An 18,312-nucleotide genomic window follows, 5' to 3' on the forward strand; every position below is an offset into this window, starting at 1 on the left:
TTAATAGAAAATACAGTGAAATGTTTATCATAACTTGAAAGTTGCAGTAAATATATTTTAAAGCATCAATCAAGTCATATAACATTGTATTACCATTAATACATGGCGACTGCCATTTTGAAAGTGAAAATGGCTGACACATTCAACACACAGGGCATTTGCAGCCAAAGGGTCTAATTCACAGAAGTGTTTTATAATAGCGAAATCCCATTTGAAAACACTCTGTGAATCAGGCCCAAAGAGTGCAAAAACAGGTGTGTTGTGGGTGAAAATGGGCAGGAATGGAGGAAAATGCTATAGATTTCACTTAGCAATGGGCAAGAATGGGTGGGACACAGAGACAAACTACACACATCCATCGTCATATTTCGTCTGCATTAAGAAGCATTTCAAACCTGCATTCAAAGCCCATATTTCAAGCTCTTATGTTAATGACGATAGTTTCGGCTTTAAAGGTAGTGCTTTCAGCGCCACCTAATAGCCAAAACTAACGAGGTGTTCCACAAGTGTAACACTTTGAGCAGTGACCCTAAATAAGAAAGAATAGGAGTAACAAATCATTTGTCTTTCTGGAATTCTATACAATCATTGCTAGACTCATTAAAGGTTTATTTCAGGCGCACTTCAGGGGGTGAGTCACTGATTTAGTCTGTTCTTAAACACCTCAAATTCACAATGCAGACAGAAACCTCCAAAAAGCATTTAGAGTAGAATAAGCATCCATTTCGGACTATGTATTTTGCTTTTCACAAGTTGCAGTTATAGCATGTTTTTTTCTGCCGTTGTCTCTGTTACGATCATCACAAGACATTCCATCTTGGTGTCCTCGGTTACTTGACAAAATCATTGTGCCTAAAAGGTTGTGTACAGTGTAGAATTGTTTGACCATAGCACATAAGGTGGCCCTTGATTTCATTGTGCCACAGTTAATGCTTTGTTGTAATGTATCTATCTTTCCTATCTCCATGCCATGCTGTTCAGGATGTTTGTTTGTATGTAGGAGGTAACGAGTGCCCAGAGTACGGGATGCTGTGTGGATGTGCTGCTTTCCCTGCGCCTGTCTAAATTCTTTAATAGACACTTATGAAACCTCCCAATGGCATGTATTTTGCCAGCCTCTGAAGCCAGAAAATTAGACCCACGCAGCCTTGACATGTGGCCAACTTTGCACCAGACCTGCAGATGAACTGGCCTACTGTTAAATCTCAGTTACCAGTTTAATGGTATCCACTACAGAGTCTAATTTGCTTTCTGACTTTGAGAAAACTCAGACAGGTAATTGCTAATTTTACTATAGCCAGTAAACTAGCTATAGCTGGTAATATAGCTCAGGGGGTTGAGCACTCGCTGATGCCGTGTGTGTGATCAGCAGGTTGCAGGTTCGAATCCTGGCAAGGTCAACTCAGCCTTTCATCCTTCTGAGGTTGATAAATGAGCACTGATACAGGTTGGGTGATACTGTATGTATATTTGTTCTATATAAAGCGCGTAAGGGCTATATAATAACACATCAATTTCATTTGGCCTTTGGTAATATGGGCCAACACACACACACACACACTGATATTAACGATACGTATGGTGATCTATTCTTGCATGAAATGTATATCACATTACAGTGATATTGTAACCATATGTTTCGAAGTGTGCTTAGGAACATTGCTATGTGATGCCACTTCCTGGTTTGTCAAAAGGGTGAAAGGACGTGTTCCATCGCTTCCCGTGATGTCACTTTCAGGTGCGGTCATATGACATCACTACCTGGGATGTCGTCAAGGGTTGGGTGATGTGACTTCTGCTACCCCTGGCATTGTGGTAAAATGGCACCCCTGGCAACATGTGTCCTGCAGGTTATGTCCATATCTCCGCAGTAGGCTTTTCACCCCATGAGCTTCGTTGCTGGTATTGAAACATGTGCCCCTCATGTTGCATTTACATACATATAAGCAGGGCTGTACTGGCCTATAGATTTCCTGGTAGGCCTCTTCACCATGGCCCTCTTTTGTGTAGTAAGCCATTTTATTTTCACATTTTCTCATAGGGTAAGGACTGGGATTGCTGAAAATGTGTAGTATGGGACCACTGTGAACATGATTTCCAGGGCATCGTTTGGTTCCCAGCCCACCCCTGCATATAGGTGCATCAGGTATCCAAACAACAGAGATATCTTACTTAGACTGGAAACTGGACAATGCAGGTTTCATTCCTTAACTTATGTGGCTCTGAAACATCAAGACGTGACCACAATATCTTTGTATGTTTCACTCCCATCTCTCTGACATCGTTTTCTGCCTACGACTGATGCATCACTTTTACAACACGACACTCTCTACTTAGTCTGAGGTTGCTCTTGAATACGGATTATATAATATCAGCAACAAAGAAAACGTGGGGAATAAAACGTGGGGACATTATTCAAACCCACAGACTTCGGAGGCAACAAACTTAATCTAGTGCTCATGCATTTCCTGTCATTGAATGCGTCTCCCAAGCTCACAAACACACGACTCAACTACTTCAGACGGATGTATACGTTTTGGCCGTCGTACAATTGTTTGCGGCCGAATTGACTGTGGTAAATTTGGCAGCTAAGCCTATTTTGCCACAGCCAAAACTGCCCCAATTAAAACTCCACTTCCACACACCCCAGCCCCTACTCACCTTTTCGCCATTGAGGCATGATCTTACCCTGCAGCATCGGATCCGTACCTCCTACGTGGGTCGGATCCGATGCTGCAGGGTCTGCTTTTCTTTTTCTTTTTTTTGTCCCCGTCTCCATTCCTCCAGAAGCGGGGGACACCCCTGCCACCCCCAAAGGGAATCCCTACAAATCATGTGGAGCGGGGGACACCCCCGCAACCCACTGCTCTCCATGTTTGGTAGTGATTACACAAATTGGTCGTTTACAAACGACCAAATGGTACTGGCCGAATTCGGCCAGTTGTACCATTCGGTCAATTAGAAAAGACCAATTTGGGTAATACCCTTCAGACAACTTAAGTTTACCAAAACACTTTTAGCTCTTTTAGGAACTTCCCTTTGAGCACACTGGAAGAAGACCTCATCACACTGGCACACAACACCGATCCCACTACAGATATCACTGTACTACTAAATGCTCTAGAAAGAACACCATAGCCGACTTTAACATCCATGCACCTCTAAAGCTAAAAGTTAACAGACTCGAGATATTTGCATCCCACAAGATCTCAAAGAGAGCAAACACTGTTCACCTACAGGAGAAAATCTGGATAAATAGGCAACATAAAAAACACCTCACCCTGAAGACCCTCCGGTCAGCACTCAGAACCCTCAATACATCAGCAAAGGCCAAACACTACATCTCAACCATAGTGGAAGCATCCATTAAGTATATAGGACTCTTTAAGTCCATCAAACACTACATCAACCATGTTTCTACATCAACCACGTTCCAGAATCCACAAACCAAACGCAACAACATCAAGATGTTATTCACTGACAAAATAGACTATCTTAGACACCACATGGGCAGCTCCAAACAGACAACAGACCTCCCGGATATCCATCCAAGAGACACAGCCTTCTGAGACATCTCCTACGAAGATGACATCCTATCTTCCTCCATCATGAAGGAGATTTCAGGAGAAGTACTAACATCACTCCTATGCACCATCAATGCCTCCCTCGTGCAAAGCATTTTGTTCAACACTTACGATGAATTGGCATTAGTATGGACAGTCAGACCACATATTTAGTCATGATCTAGTGCTCCAGTTCCACTAGTTCCTGTCCCTTCTCCCACCATCTTAGATGTGCTGATTGGTTGCAGATCTGATCGCATGACGTTAACATATTTTCCAGCAGCATTCACACAGCTCAGGAGCCATTTTGTGAGACTTATGATGCTGTGCTTTGGGTGTTGCTATGTTAGCTTGGTTGGGCGAGGTGCATGTCTCCATCTCCTACTACTCCAATCCCATCAGTACCTGCGCCTTCTCCACCTCCACAATCTTGGTTGCACTAATTTGCTGCTGGGCAGATCAGATTAATTACTCTTCAGGCTTAAAGAACTTTCCTCTGGGGCTTCCAGCCCTGCAGGTCAGTGAAAGGGTTTCATTTAATGGTACCATACCTGTTGAGATGAGGGCTGCAGTATTACACTTTATTGTGCAACATTAATTGTTCAAAGCTCTTTTAGTCTGGGGGGGCGCTGTTCAGCAGCCCAAAGATGCCTGCCTAGCTTTGCAGCTCTGTGTCAACTGACGGAAATATCCTTTGTGTGGCGGTTTTCCTGATCCCTCTGCCCTGAAAATTAACCGATATGGTGATAACAGTGTGGAGCAGCTGCAACCCGAATTCTGGGCGAATCAGTCGCTTAATGGCGATGTTTAGACTCGCTGCGCCACAGACAACGAGGAGCGACTCGCAGCTTCTACTGTGCCGCTGACGGCTGAGCCTGCCCACCCGTACAGGTGGTCCGCCGTCACTGACCTTGAAGCGTGCTACATTGGGCTCTGGGTTCTGAGCCTGAGATTGCGCCAGCCTGAACGGAGCAGATCAGCTCTCTACTGCCGTGTGGCAGTGGCTGAGATAATGTAACCTGAATCCCTGGATCCAGAGACTTGTGGGCACCTACGAGACCTGTGTGGCCAGCACCCAGGCAGCGACCGTGACACGCTGCCTGGCCCCGGCCTTGGGGGCGGACCTCGCGGGCATATGACACTGCTTATCTGACCCTGACTGGCTATAACAGAGACCGGGGGCAGTGGGGGTGGACGGCAACTCTCCAGCATCCTGAAATCACTGGCGGGCCCCTGGCCGTGCCCTGGGCTGCTCTGGAGGCGAGCGGGCCTTGCGCCGAACTGGGGAGGCTCTCCATTGGCCCTGGTGCGGGGCGGCCTCGGCCATCTACGCGCCTGCAATATATTACGGTGCTATTTCCTTCGCTCCGACTGCAGGAAGCCTGATCGAGAGACACTACATGTGGCCAATGGACGCCAATACACTCCGCAACTACTGGTGAGAGGAGCGTGTGAGAGATCCTGAAGGTGGCTGGCTCCTTACTCCTGCCCATATTAGCCTGCAGAAAGCGTGATGCAGGAAGATGCTGCAGGCTCCTACAACACAGCAAGTAAGTGTATCGAGTGGGGAAGTCCCCAGTGCGGCTCTTGACTGGCTGCTGGCCAGGACCGGACCATGAAACCCACCATGGGGCCACTATAATCCCCGGCAGTTGCCGCCACTACGCCCCGCTCCCTAGCAGCACCACTGACCCAACAAGCTCTCCCCCATTGACCCTGCTTCCACAGCAGAGCTGATATAACACAAAACGTGGGCAACCCCCCCACCCAAGACACTCTTACCAGCGCTGTCTCTTCCCTGCCACGCCTCAATACTCCGATTTGCTTGACCACACCAGGCGCTGTGTGGCCGTACCCGCCGCTACATGTGTGGAGGGGAGACCACACCATGCTGCTTCATCACAATATCGACTCCACCCTAGCTGCTCGACGCCGCTCGCCTTACTCTGTCCCGGCTGCCGATGCCCCACGCACTCATGCCCAGGCGCCATCTAAACAAGACTCTTGTGACATTTGCGGTTGGGATGCATCCACTGAACCAAGTTCCTGCTCATTCACTTGCACTGCCCACTGCGATATCATACACACCAGAGACCCACGTATGGCTAACACGTGGGTCCCTTTAAGATGACTGGTCTGTCCGGAAACTGGGGCACTATCAGGTCGCCCCACCGGCTTGTGAGCTGCTGCTCCAGCCCCGCAAGCGCGGACACATGGGAAGTGCGGCTGTATAGAAAACGACAAACAGCCTGATGCTATATGTTACGTCCCTGCCTCCTGATTTGCTACCTACCCGACCTCTGTCCCACATGATTTTGCCTCGTGACACTTTACATATCTCTCTCCTACTCTGAGCAAATGGTGGATGGCTGGGGACCCCTGGGGCAGAACTATACCCCTGGCACTACATCTGGGCTCCCCGTAACTATTGCTACACCAGCTACCACCTACGGGCCCAGGAGAATACACGAACAGTACACGCGTGGTGAACAACTTTGACCAGACACTCCCGGCGGCCCTATGGAGAACACTTACCTGCTAGCAAAAATGTCTAATAGATCCTGGGGTGCAAATAAGGTCGGAGCCATGGACAATTCGCCAAGTTGACACAATGGCCCGAACAGGGCCAATCCACGTTTAGCTAGGAAGAAGCAGACATGCCATTGGACGCACCGGTCCCTGACCTCACCAGTATGATGAAATCCATGGCCAAAAACTTTGCATCCTTCCATGAAAAACTTGATGACATTAATGCAAACGTGGCATCGCTAAAGTCCAAATTGGATCAGCAGGGCACCAGAATCACTGAGGCAGAATCCAGGATTGGTGCTAACGAGGATGAAATCCATGTGTTGAAGGACACAGTGTCCACCCTAGTCCGAGATATGAAAACAGTCAAAGCCAAATGCGACGATTTGGAATCTTGTTCGCGCCTGAACAATATACGTATTATTGGGGTCAAGGAGAATATTTGATGATCTACATGTAATGGGCGCTCAATTCCTATGGCACACCGGCGAGGTTCGTAAAAACACATGACTTTACCCTATGAGAAGGGAGGATTCACTGCTCCTGATTTGACCCTATATTGGGTAGTGGCAAAAGCCCAGTTTGCCACATACTGGTACAAGCATCCCACCACCCCACCCCATGTCAAACTGGAAAAACTTGCAACGGCGGAGGTCAACATCATGACTCTGGTCCTCCAACACAAGCATGAAACTGACGCTCCGACTGACCCCATTGCGTCCACTTTGATGGCGTGGCGCAGTCTCCTTGACCCGACAACTGCTCCCCAGCCCTTTATAAATGGCTCCCCATTTGGGAATTCCCCAGGCTTGAACCCACACATGACAAACTCTCTCTCAACACTGGCTAGACCTGTGGTATCACACACTGGCTGACCTATTTCCTGAAGGGAAGTTTATCACACCACAGACATGGTGCCCTGGTCACTCTGGTTCGGCACTGGAAATGCTACAGTATTATAGACTCCAAGCTGCAGTCCAAGCTAGGTGGTCAACATATCCGGATGAACCCCCTGACACACCGAGTTACATTATATAGCCAACTCTAGTAACAGCCGGAGAATAGTCTCCTCTCTATATAAAATACTACTGGTGAAATCTCTAGACCAACTTCCTAAAGCTTGCATTGCGTGGGCCGATGAACTTGGCCTCGAGATCACAGATGGCTTGTTGAGGAAAATGTGCTCCCACACACGTAAAGTCTCCCTAAACTTCAGATTTCGTTGCATGCAGCACAAGTGATTGAATAGAGTGTATTATACCCCACATAAACTGACTAGGTTCAGTCGGAACCACATACACACTTGCCCCAGATGCCACGATGAAAGCGTGGACCACATGCATATGTTTTAGTCATGTACCGCACTTAACACATTTTGGGGGGATATCCTTTGTGCTCTTTCTGAGATTGTGAGAACTGAAATCAACCCAGACCCGATTGCCCTGTTGTTCGGTGTATGGAGCGGGGACGCGACCAAGAAAATGGCTAAATTCTTAAATGTGGGTTTTATGGTGGCCAAGAAGTGTATACTACAGTGATGGAAGCGCCCTTCTCCCCCTACCTTTAAGATGTGGCTATTGGCACTCACCTAGACACAAACATGTGAAGAGTAATACATCGTTTCTCTCCCCACGCAATCTCGCCCAAGGAATATTTGGTCTGCCTTCTGCAGCTATCTCAACAAAGAGACCGAAGAGGATCTCGACCCACTGATGTCACCGGTCTTGTAAACCTAAATTGTACTACGATGTTATGTACCTGTCCGATACTTGACAAATGTACTTGTAAAGACTGCTCATCAACGTGCTATGGAATGTATTCATGTAACAGTTCTCAATATGCTTAATGTATGTGTCTACCACTAAACATCTGCAATAAAAAACTCTTTTTTTAAAAAAAAGCTCTTTTAGTCTAAATGATCTCTGTTCGATTTTGACCTTGTGCTATTTGGTATTACAGATTTGGCAATAGTGACCCTGTAGTTAGGTTATGTTGCATTTGGCACATGAATAATAACTTTGGCGCCATTTTGCAAATCTACATGAAACTTTCCAAAAGAAATATAGACCCCACTAAAGTTTGGTGTTGTTTCGTCGACTCCACCCTAACGCCAAACCTGAATTATCTGCTCTCCACTTGTTCCTTGCTACTAATTGCCCAAGCTCCCCTTACCACATTATTTCCCCACTTCCTTGTACTGACCCATTGCGATCTGTTTCCCTCACCGTGTTCTTCCCCCTATGACTTGTAAAGCACTCCTTTGCTTCCTCAAGCTTGGTCGGCGCTAAAAAAAATACCCTTGTCTAACATTAAAAAACCTCTAAGAAGGTGAGGATCAGTGAGAATGGGGTGGAATATGTCGGGAAAAGGGCAAAAAACGGTAATGGCTTTTTTTGATGTTCAAGGAGATTGCTGTTCGCGAAAATATATGATGGACGAGGACATTCAAGCAAATGCATACATATATTATGCCATCGTGCTAGAGCATGGCATCGTAAACGTGAAGATGAATTGTCCATGGAGTTTCAGAAATTAACCATTGCATGGAACTTTCGGAAAACATTCCACAGTAAACTTTCAAGGACGTCTGTATGAATGGAAAATTTAACAATTTTTCATGGTCTGCTTCATATTTAAAACAATGTATCAAGCAGCTTTTAACATGGGATGTTTTCTCATAGGAAAAAAGCATTTTTTGGGACCAAATATCTAAAAATTGACTCCTGATTTTTTGACACACACCTAGATCTCATTCGAAATTGGTGAAATGACAAACAAAAACGAATACCAACTGCACCAGTTGTGAGATATGAACAATTTAAGATGTATCTATTTATGATGCTTGCGCAGTATGAAACCTATTTTTAACATGAAAATGTACGTCCCTGCGACAAAAGCATAGTATGGATATATACCTCCTCTTCAGAACATTGTTCTGCCGAAGAAAGGTACCATAATGCGGGGGGGTGTGTGTGTGTGTGTGTGTGCGTGCGTGCGTGCGTGCGTGTGTGTGTGTTTTTTCAACGTTTCAACATTTTTTATGTGCCTCACGTTTCTCTCTGTATACATATATATTCTATCTTTCTTTAAGACATGTGTTTTAGAAATTCTATTCCAGTGACCAAGTGCATTCCATTGAAGATCACGCCTCTCTTAAATTCCATATAAGAAAGAAAACACACATTTTGTTGTCAATCTTGTGGGACAGCTATTCCTTTGAAAATGTCGCTACTAAGGCGGCAAGATGGAACATGGAAATAGCAATTGCACTGACGTTTAACTTCAGGCAACCTCCAGCCAGTGCAAATGCTACATTCATATGTTATTTGCTTGACGCTGACTCTTCAGATGCCATGTTTTTGAGAGAATCATGGTTATAACACACCTCAAATCCACTTCTTGATTGTTTTGGGACAAGCAGACTGCACAATTCTTCGATCAGACTGACCACTGCATACTGGTGGTGTTCTGACAATCATCATTCGGAAAACTTGGATTTTCTTAATCGTTAGATCAAATCGCACTTCCTAGGCAGAATATTGTGACATTTGCTTGTTGCCCACATTGCACTATTTACTTTGACCTTGTTTATACTGTTCCTCCTTTTAGATAATGTAGTGCCTGGATGTCCTTAATGGGATGCTCCCAGAGCTGCGTTTATGGGCATCTAGCCACCATTCATGTTCACATTAAAAACAAATGGATTGTTATTTTGACTGGGGGATAGCTCTGAGGCAACACGCTCGCCTTGGAAGCAAGATGATTGGGAGCAACACAGGTTCGATCCCTGGGTCTGTGCTTAGAAACCTCTGGGTAATAAGCGCGTTATAAATAACCAATTACAATCTTGGCAACATCTGTACAGCAATTTAAACACTTTGGATCTCACTACTGGCGGGTTGCCGCCAGACGTGTAGATATTTACTGGCGCCTGACTTACCGGTGCCACCGAGAGATTACAACCCGACGGCCCGGAAAGTCAGGCGCTGGTAAATTGTAAGTCCCCATTCCCACAGAGTCCCATAGGACTCTAGGACACTGAGGGCCTCATTACACGGATGGCGGTGGGGTCCATGCCGGTAAAATACCGGCACCGCCTTGGTGGAAAGGGGAATTACCGCCCTATTCCAAGGTTGGTGGGGCGGTAATTCCCCCTTCCCCCATTGCCCTTCCCCATTCCCATTTTTGCCCCATAGGGCATAATGGAAATGGGGAAGGTGCTAATTACGGCACCGCAAATTGCGGTACCGTAATTAGCTCCCTGGTCCCTTTGCGGGTTGGTTTTTAACGCCTGCAAAAAGCAGACGTTAAATTCTCCAACCCGCAAAGGGACCTCGTAGTAAGGCAGTAAGGTTTAACGGTCACCGGTACCATTAACGGTGACCGTTAACCCTTACCGCCGTCCGTGTAATGAGGCCCTATGAGACTGGGGACCACAGACAATGGTGCCGGTGCTTCCGTGACCGGTCTATCTACCATGGCCGCTGGCCCCGGCACCGTTGTTTCCGGACTGGCATACTTGTAATGAGCTCCTTTGGAACAAAAAAAAAAATAACGTTATAACCTCTATGTTTTGTTAAATTCCACAGACATTGGCCTTCAAGGCATGACTGGCAACCTGTAGTTCTAAGCAAGTTACACCATTTTACTTTGTTTCTATGTTTTACAAATAACGCATTGAAAGGAATCAGAATAATTTCCATCTATGTAAAAATCTGGATAAAATGAAAAACATAGAGGCTTATTTATAAATAGTCTGTGTTCATTTCTTATGAAATAGTTAAAACACGCTTTTTTCAGAATTGATAAGCTTTTGTAAATTGAATTGAAGTTGGTGAACTTTCTCCTAAATTACACAATCTCGAAGAAAAGCAACGAAAAATCTTCTGTTTGGTACAGGGGTAACTTATACAATAAAAGAAGGAGCATTTTAAAATGGGAAATAAATAGCCCTGAATCACTGTGTATTGTATTGCATCGGGAATTTTCTTCTCTACGTAGTTTACATTTTACTGGAGCCAAGTACTTTAATCCTTTGCAGTGCTAACATCTTCAACAGAGACGTGTCCAATATTAGGATGAATTCTCTTTGCTTCCAAACGGGGAATGTATTTCATTTACTGTGAAAAAGATGCTAGTTTCTGACAGGCGAGGCCATTTGGCAGTGAGCGGAGCACGCTCCAGCTCATTTTCATGCCATTCTAGGGCATAGAAGGGCGACAAAGAGGAGAGGGCATCTCCGCAGGTATTGCATTGGACTCTTTGATGTTACACCTGCATGAAAATCTCATGCAGGCGTAAAACCGAATGCTCGCCTGAGGCAGTGGAGATGCTATCTCTGTTTTGCTGCCCTCCTACACCTCAGGACCGCTCAAAATGAGCTGAAGCCAAAAATGAAAGTGTTAAAGCATTTGACCGTTTCCAATTATGCTCCAGTTCATTGGAAAATGACCCCTGCAATCTTTAGTTTTACTCTAGGATTTGAAAGTGACATAAAACGCATGCAAGGGACCCAATGGCACATAGGTGCACACATAGGCACGCTCTTGCAAGCAAATTCAGTCTGATATAAAATGACTGGCAATATCTTTCCTGCTTTTATGCCTATACAGATTCCTGATCCTAAGCTGTCTTGAAGGCTACCTATTTTAAAAACTTTTTCTACAGTACTAACCGAGCCATGCCCTTTCCTTGGTAAAATATATCTACTGGACTTAGTTCCCATTACACTGACCTCTGTTATCCCCAAATTAGTTATACAGAACTCTGTTCCTTCCGAGCTAGGTTCACACTATATGAAGCCGAAGCCAAATACCTAATGACCTTACTAATCCAGGCCTTATCATAGGCATTCATTTTCCAGTTAACTTGAAGGAATATGCAATTAGAACATCACCTTTCCACTCATTGCTTCCTTCATACTTCTCAATGCTGTTTTCATGTACGCTGCAGCACCAAGACGGTTGCCATTCAGGCAGCCAACAATACCAATAATGCTGCTGGAAGGGGAATGCTCGCTTGTGTGTCCTTCTCAATATCATTGCAGCATTTGACATGGTGGACCTGTGGTCATGTCTCACAGTTATGTCATCTCAAATGGGTAGTGCGGGTAAAGTCCTAGAGTGGTTTTGATCATTCATGTTGCCCATTTACAATTTGCCCAGATGGGGACCTAAATGTCCGGCTTCCTCCCAATCCTTTCTCCAACACTGCTTACTATAAATCATGGCTGCTCATTGTGTGGCCCGCCAGATGTTTCGTGGGGCCAACTTCCATTATCCCTAGCCAATTTAGTTAGTAGTGAAGGATCTTGGGAATAGCAGTGCAGAGCATCTGCAAGGCCACATTATGATTAACCATCGGAGAAGTGATCAGCAGCGCAGATATCACTGTCCACCAGTATGCTGAGGACACCAAACTCTACCTAAGAGTATCATCTCTGGCTGATGTCCACTGATGATTGGATGTCTAGAACTCGATCCTGCAAGAATCACATTTCTTTTGGCACTCTTTTCTCTCTGTGCTCTTGGAATTCACTTTTGATTCCCCTCTTCAGTTTAAAGTACATACTATTAAACTAGGTTGTGATATGAATTAAGCAAGGGTGTGGAAGCCCCTGTACAGAGAACGAGCATGGGTCAATGCCCTGTTCTTTGATACTTCTTCCACTCAGGAGGGTCTACAACCATGTTTTAGCTCACTGTACCCTTCACAGAGGAGAAATTCAATTTTCATAACAGTTTGGTCCCACCCACAAGGGCAGTCCAGCACCGAAATATTAGGCATTTCTCCTCTGAGCAAGAGTACCAACAGCAACCCCAGACAGGTGTTTCGGCCTTGTTGGGCATTCACAGTGATTCGAAGATGAGCCTCTTTAAAGCACAGTGAGAAAAGGGTCCACGTCTGGATCACACCGGGTTACTTAGGGTGAAAACCCAAGTTTTACAAATTAATCAAGCGTGTGGGAGCTCTTCTTTCTGAGAGCGAACACGGGTCAAATAACCTGTTCTATGGGTCTACAACCACATTTTAGCTCATTGTACCCATCACAGCCTAGCATTTCGGTGCTGGACTGCCCAAGTGGATGGGACCAGACTGATATGCAAATGCATATTTCTCCTCTGTGAAAGGTTCAGTGAGCTAAAGCGTGGTTGTAGATCCACCAAACTGGGAACCTACCCAGAGAACAGGTTATTCGGTTGTGTTTGTTCTTGGTAGAGGGGCTCCCAGACCTTTTGCATACATGTTTAGGGGCGTGGGGTTTCACCCAAAGTTACCCAGGGTAATCCAGACGTGGACCCATTGCTCACTGTGCTGAAAGAGGCACAGCTTCACCTCACTGATGAGGCCCAATTAGACCAAAACACGTTTCTGGGATTGCTGTTGTTACGCTTGTTCAGAGGAGAATTGCCTAGCATTTTGGTGCTGGTCTGCCCTTGTGGGTGGGACAATGACTGATATGTAAATGGATATTTCTCCTCTGTGAATGGTACAGTGAGCTAAAACGTGGTTGTAGACCCTCCCACGTGGGAACCTACCAAGAGAACAGGCTATTTGTCCGTGTTCGTTCTCGGTAGAGGGCCTCCCAGACCTTTTGCATATAGGCTGTGATATGATCAACTTCCTCCTTTCCATAACGTTAAACATTTTCTTCCAGCAAGTGACTGTCAGAACACTGTACAGGCTCTAGTTTCGTTTAGGCGAGGTGGCTGTAGCACAGACCATGTTGGTGGTCCCGTTTCAAATGCTCAAGTTACCTGTTCACTTGACGTTTATCTAGGAATTTGCTGCTTGGCCTTCAAGGGTACTAAGCTACAACACAAAGATTACTTTTATATCGTGTAGGTATTTACCAGTATGAATGCTCCAGCTTTACTGTGAGTAAAAGTTAGTTGCTCTCACTGCATTTGTGTTTAACGTCTTCGAGGCATTGCAGCTCTAAAGTCGCCACATGTGACAAGTACTTTTAGTACTCTCACATCTATCACAATTTAATATGTTATAGTTATGTGCATGTTTGGGTGCAGTGCAAGTGCCCTGTTAGAATGTGAATGATTCTAAGCAGTCATAACATTTTGAGGATTTTTTGATTCTAGCGCTGCTTAATGCAGCAAGGACCTTTAGGGACTAAAACTCGTACATTGCATTGAATTGGAGAAATGAAGATATTACAAGAATGTTTGTGCGGAGAATGATAGTTTAATGAGTGGTATTGCTTTATCGCTCCTTGTCATGGGGCCTCATTACGACCCAGGCGGTAAGTTACCGCCTGGGTCGTACCTTTACCACCATGGCGTAAACTACGTTTACGCCATGGTGGTTGGCGGACTTACCGCCCCATTCCGAGGTTGGCGGGGCGGTAAGTCCCCATTCCCCATTTACCCTTCCCCATTCCCATTTTTGCCCCATAGGGCATAATGGGAGTGGGGAAGGCGTTAATTACGCCACCGTAAATTACGGTGGCGTAATTAACAACAAGGTCCCTTAGCGCCATGGATTTTAACACCTGCTAAAAGCAGGTGTTAAATCCTCCATGGCGCTAAGGGACCTCGGAATCAGGCGGTAAGGGTCGGCGCTGTTTACGCCGCCGTAAACCGCTTACTGCCTGGGTCCTAATGAGGCCCATGGTATTTTGCCATAGCACTACGGCAATGCACCATTGCATTTTACTTCAAAGTTTTTTTTTAATTTCTTTGGCAAAAATGTTTTTTTAGCCTCTTGTCAGTCTAGTTCAAACATTGCATGTCCCTTTAGTGTTTGATGTACCATCTGTGTGTCAGTGTTTGTACGTTTTTGGCAATTTGCCCCTTGAACTATTTTGGTACATCTCAGGTAGTCAATTTGGGGATGGCCTGCATCTCACTTCGAAATGTTGAAGTTACTTTGAGACTTTCCAGTCAGTGTGGTGAACAATGAGACAGGGGAACACCCATAGAGTCCCTGTCGGTCAAGCTGTTGTGCACAAGTTGATGTTTTGTCACACACGTGTGACGTACAATTGTTTTGGACTTGCCAACTGGTGGTGTTGGTAAATGAGTCCAGGAATTACCCTTTGGGTCCGGGTCGAACACCTCTTTTGAAAACAAGTTGTTTCAGCACAATTTTGAAACTGTCAGCCTCTCACCAGTTGTGTTCTGGACTAAGGTAGGAGATTGTGCTGTTTACCTAAGGCCTTCCTGCCTAACAGGCTGTTTTTGTGTCTGGGCGTTATACACCTCAGTAATCACAGCATTTCATCCGTTTGAGGTGTAAACAAAATTAATGGCTATCTGTCAATGTAGCGGTTAGTTACTGAACATCTTATGGATGTATATCAGTACTATTAGCCCGCCCAGAGTGCATATTGTTTCGTTTTCTTTTTAGTGATGTTTACTCCTACCAGCAGGATAGAAGATGTTGGTTATGCCCGTACACATGGGAACATTTGAAAGTAGGGAGGGTTGGTCAGAGTATCTTCTGGTGTAGAGGATGCTCCTATTAGAGAGTTCCTGCTGTATTTCCATCCGGAGTTTGGATGCAATGCAACCATCAAACACAGTGTCTACACCCATCTTTAACTGGGACTTTGCATTAATCCCGGTTGACATATTTTGACTGGACGTCATTTTAGGACTGGTTGTTGTGTTTTTGCCTTCACTCTGGGAGTAGTTGGTTTTATTGGTGTATTTTTTTCCATCTGCCCTTTTTATTTATGTTGAGCAACCTCGACTTGACAATATTTTTGATAGGGGGAAGTGTGTGTGATGTTGAGCGTGGAAAATCTATATTTGTGTGGTTTGTTTATGGTATGAGTGAACGTACATCGTCCTTTGTTTTCCAAGGAATGGGAGTCTGTGTTATATTGTGTACTACATCGAATTCCCCTGGTTGCTGGATGCATGGTGTGTGTGTGACCTCATGCGAGGATGTTGGGTGAATGTTAGAATGTTTATGCATGAAGAGGCTTCTTTAGCCAGAGAGTGGAAGGGAGAAAGCCTGGGTGGTGGGAGCCAGCGAGTCTGCTATGATTCTCTATGGAGCTTAAATGCGATCTTACCAATGTAAGAGAACAGCTTACCTGGTCGTGCAACTGCTAATCTAACTGCACTACTACGGTGTTAATCGAGTTGGATGCCGTGTGTCAGCTGATCAACACAAATAAGACCTTCCCTCTGCTCTGGGAGATACAGTGAGCCCACACTGCTTATGAAAGCCCCCCCCCAACGTCCTTTTTGCTGCAATCCTGAAATCGATTTGCACGTTGCCTATTTATTTTTAGCAACCGCCTGATTTCAAAATGGCCGGCGCAGTACAAACCACATATTGAGGCTGTGTCTTTGATTGCCTAGCAACTAGGACCTACTTCTACCCTATCACGACTGCCAGAAGGCGTAAACAAGCCGGCCCACAGAAGAAGGCCAAAGAAAAAGGTCCTGTCGGCGCTCTGTCCACGCTAGGCCCGTGCTGCTGTGCCCCGTCCATTTGTTCAAGTTTGATGCGACCGCATTCACACATCGCATCAGAGGCGTAGCCAGTATTGTCTGGCTAGCATGGCCTGAAGCTAATGTAGTTGGGCCCACAGCAGTGATATTAACATCTGTAAATGCTTACACAGTGCAGCTGCCTGGCCATTTACAGATTTCGGGTGGGCCTTGCCCGCTCAGTCCCTACCCTGTCTACACCTCTGCATCGCATCCAAGAAAAGCTGCATAGTCCTATACGCCTACCCTACTTCCCTCCTCTCTAAGTGGAGCCGGTGAATAGAACATTGTTTTTTGAAACCCTGGAGGATGCTATGGAATGGCTGGACACGCAGAGCTGCCCCCATCCAGAAAGAAGACGGCGCAGATAAGTAACATGGTACTGTGGCACCCAGGGTGTCGCAGTCAAGGACATTGGGACTTGAATATGGTACAGGATATAGCCTGCTGGAGGCCTGTGACTAGGGCTATATATATAGATATATGCATGATCCTTGAGCTCGAGAAACTAAAGGTGTAGGAGCCTAACAGAACTAGCCCACATACCCCCACAATAAATAGATTAGTTAGGTCACCGGCAGACCGGTGACACCTTGCGGGTTCCTGATCTCGGCATTCCGAGGCAGGACCGAACGCGGGGGAGCCTGAGATCCAGGGATGGAGCTGGGCACTTGTTGGGGCTGGGTAGGGTGGGGGGAGGGAAGGGGTTGTGTGCAGTGGTTTATGGTTGTGCAGGGAGGGGGGGTTAGTTGGGGAATTTTTGTTGGAAGTGGGAGGGGTACGAGCCCAATCTTGTGTCAAACCAGGCGGGAGGGGGAACCTGAGAGGGGAGGAGGGACAACCCACAGATGGCGTCAGGTAGCCTCAGAGTGGTGACCTGGAACGTAAGGGGCCTTAACAGCTACTTGAAGAGAAATAAAGTAATGATGTATCTGAGAAGGTTGAAGATTGATATAGCATTATTACAGGAAACTCACCTTACTAGAGAGGTAGTCAAGAGAAAGTGGAGAGGGACTACCACGGGAGCCACATACTCTGCTTATGCGAGAGGGGTCATCATGTGGGTGGCACCTCATGTACCGTTTCAGCTGCTTCAGACCACAATAGACCCAGAAGGCAGAATGACAGTGGTGCAGGGGATGCTTGAAAATAGGGAAGTGAGCATTATGAACTTATACGCCCCTAACCAAGATACAGCGGCCTACTTTAGAGCCCTATATGACAAAATTGGATGCCTATTGGGCGGTGCGATCATATGGGGAGGGGACTTTAACTGTACGTTAAACCCCAAAATGGACAGGTCAGACAGTAAACCAGAGAGACCCACTTCGGCCGCAAAGGCATTACAGGCCCTGCTGAGAGACTTTGGACTCGAAGATATCTGGAGACAGCTACACCCAGCAGATAGGCAGTACTCGCACTATGCTGCCCCACATGATTTGCACACAAGGCTGGATTATATGTTCGCCACCTCGGAGCTGGTAGGAGAAATGACAGGTGCGGAATACAAGGCTAGAGCACTCTCGGACTACTTCCCCTTGGTCCTGGAGTGGCGACACCAGCCCCCTAGAGCGAGAATCCCGACGTGGAAGCTCAAAGCTGAGGCCTTGCAGGACTCAGCATTCTGGGAGGACTTGAGGGATGCGATCATTGAGTACTTCGACATTAACATGGGAAGTGTACAATCGGAAGGAACCTTATGGGAGGCATTCAAAGTGGTGGTATGGGGTCCAGCCATATCTAAATCCAGAGGGCTCCAA

At 46.1% G+C, this 18,312-nt stretch overlaps 1 protein-coding gene across 7 annotated transcripts in view; it reads right to left on the minus strand.

Annotated features, from left to right (window-relative positions):
• The window catches only part of LOC138528452 (fibrinogen-like protein 1), a 285,943-nt gene that overhangs the window by 246,540 nt on the left and 21,091 nt on the right, over positions 1 to 18,312 (minus strand). The window lies entirely within an intron of this gene.

This window comes from Ambystoma mexicanum, chromosome 7q, assembly GCF_040938575.1.
Source record: "Ambystoma mexicanum isolate Mex_15411 chromosome 7q, UKY_AmexF1_1, whole genome shotgun sequence".
Classification (NCBI taxonomy): Eukaryota; Metazoa; Chordata; class Amphibia; order Caudata; family Ambystomatidae; genus Ambystoma; species Ambystoma mexicanum.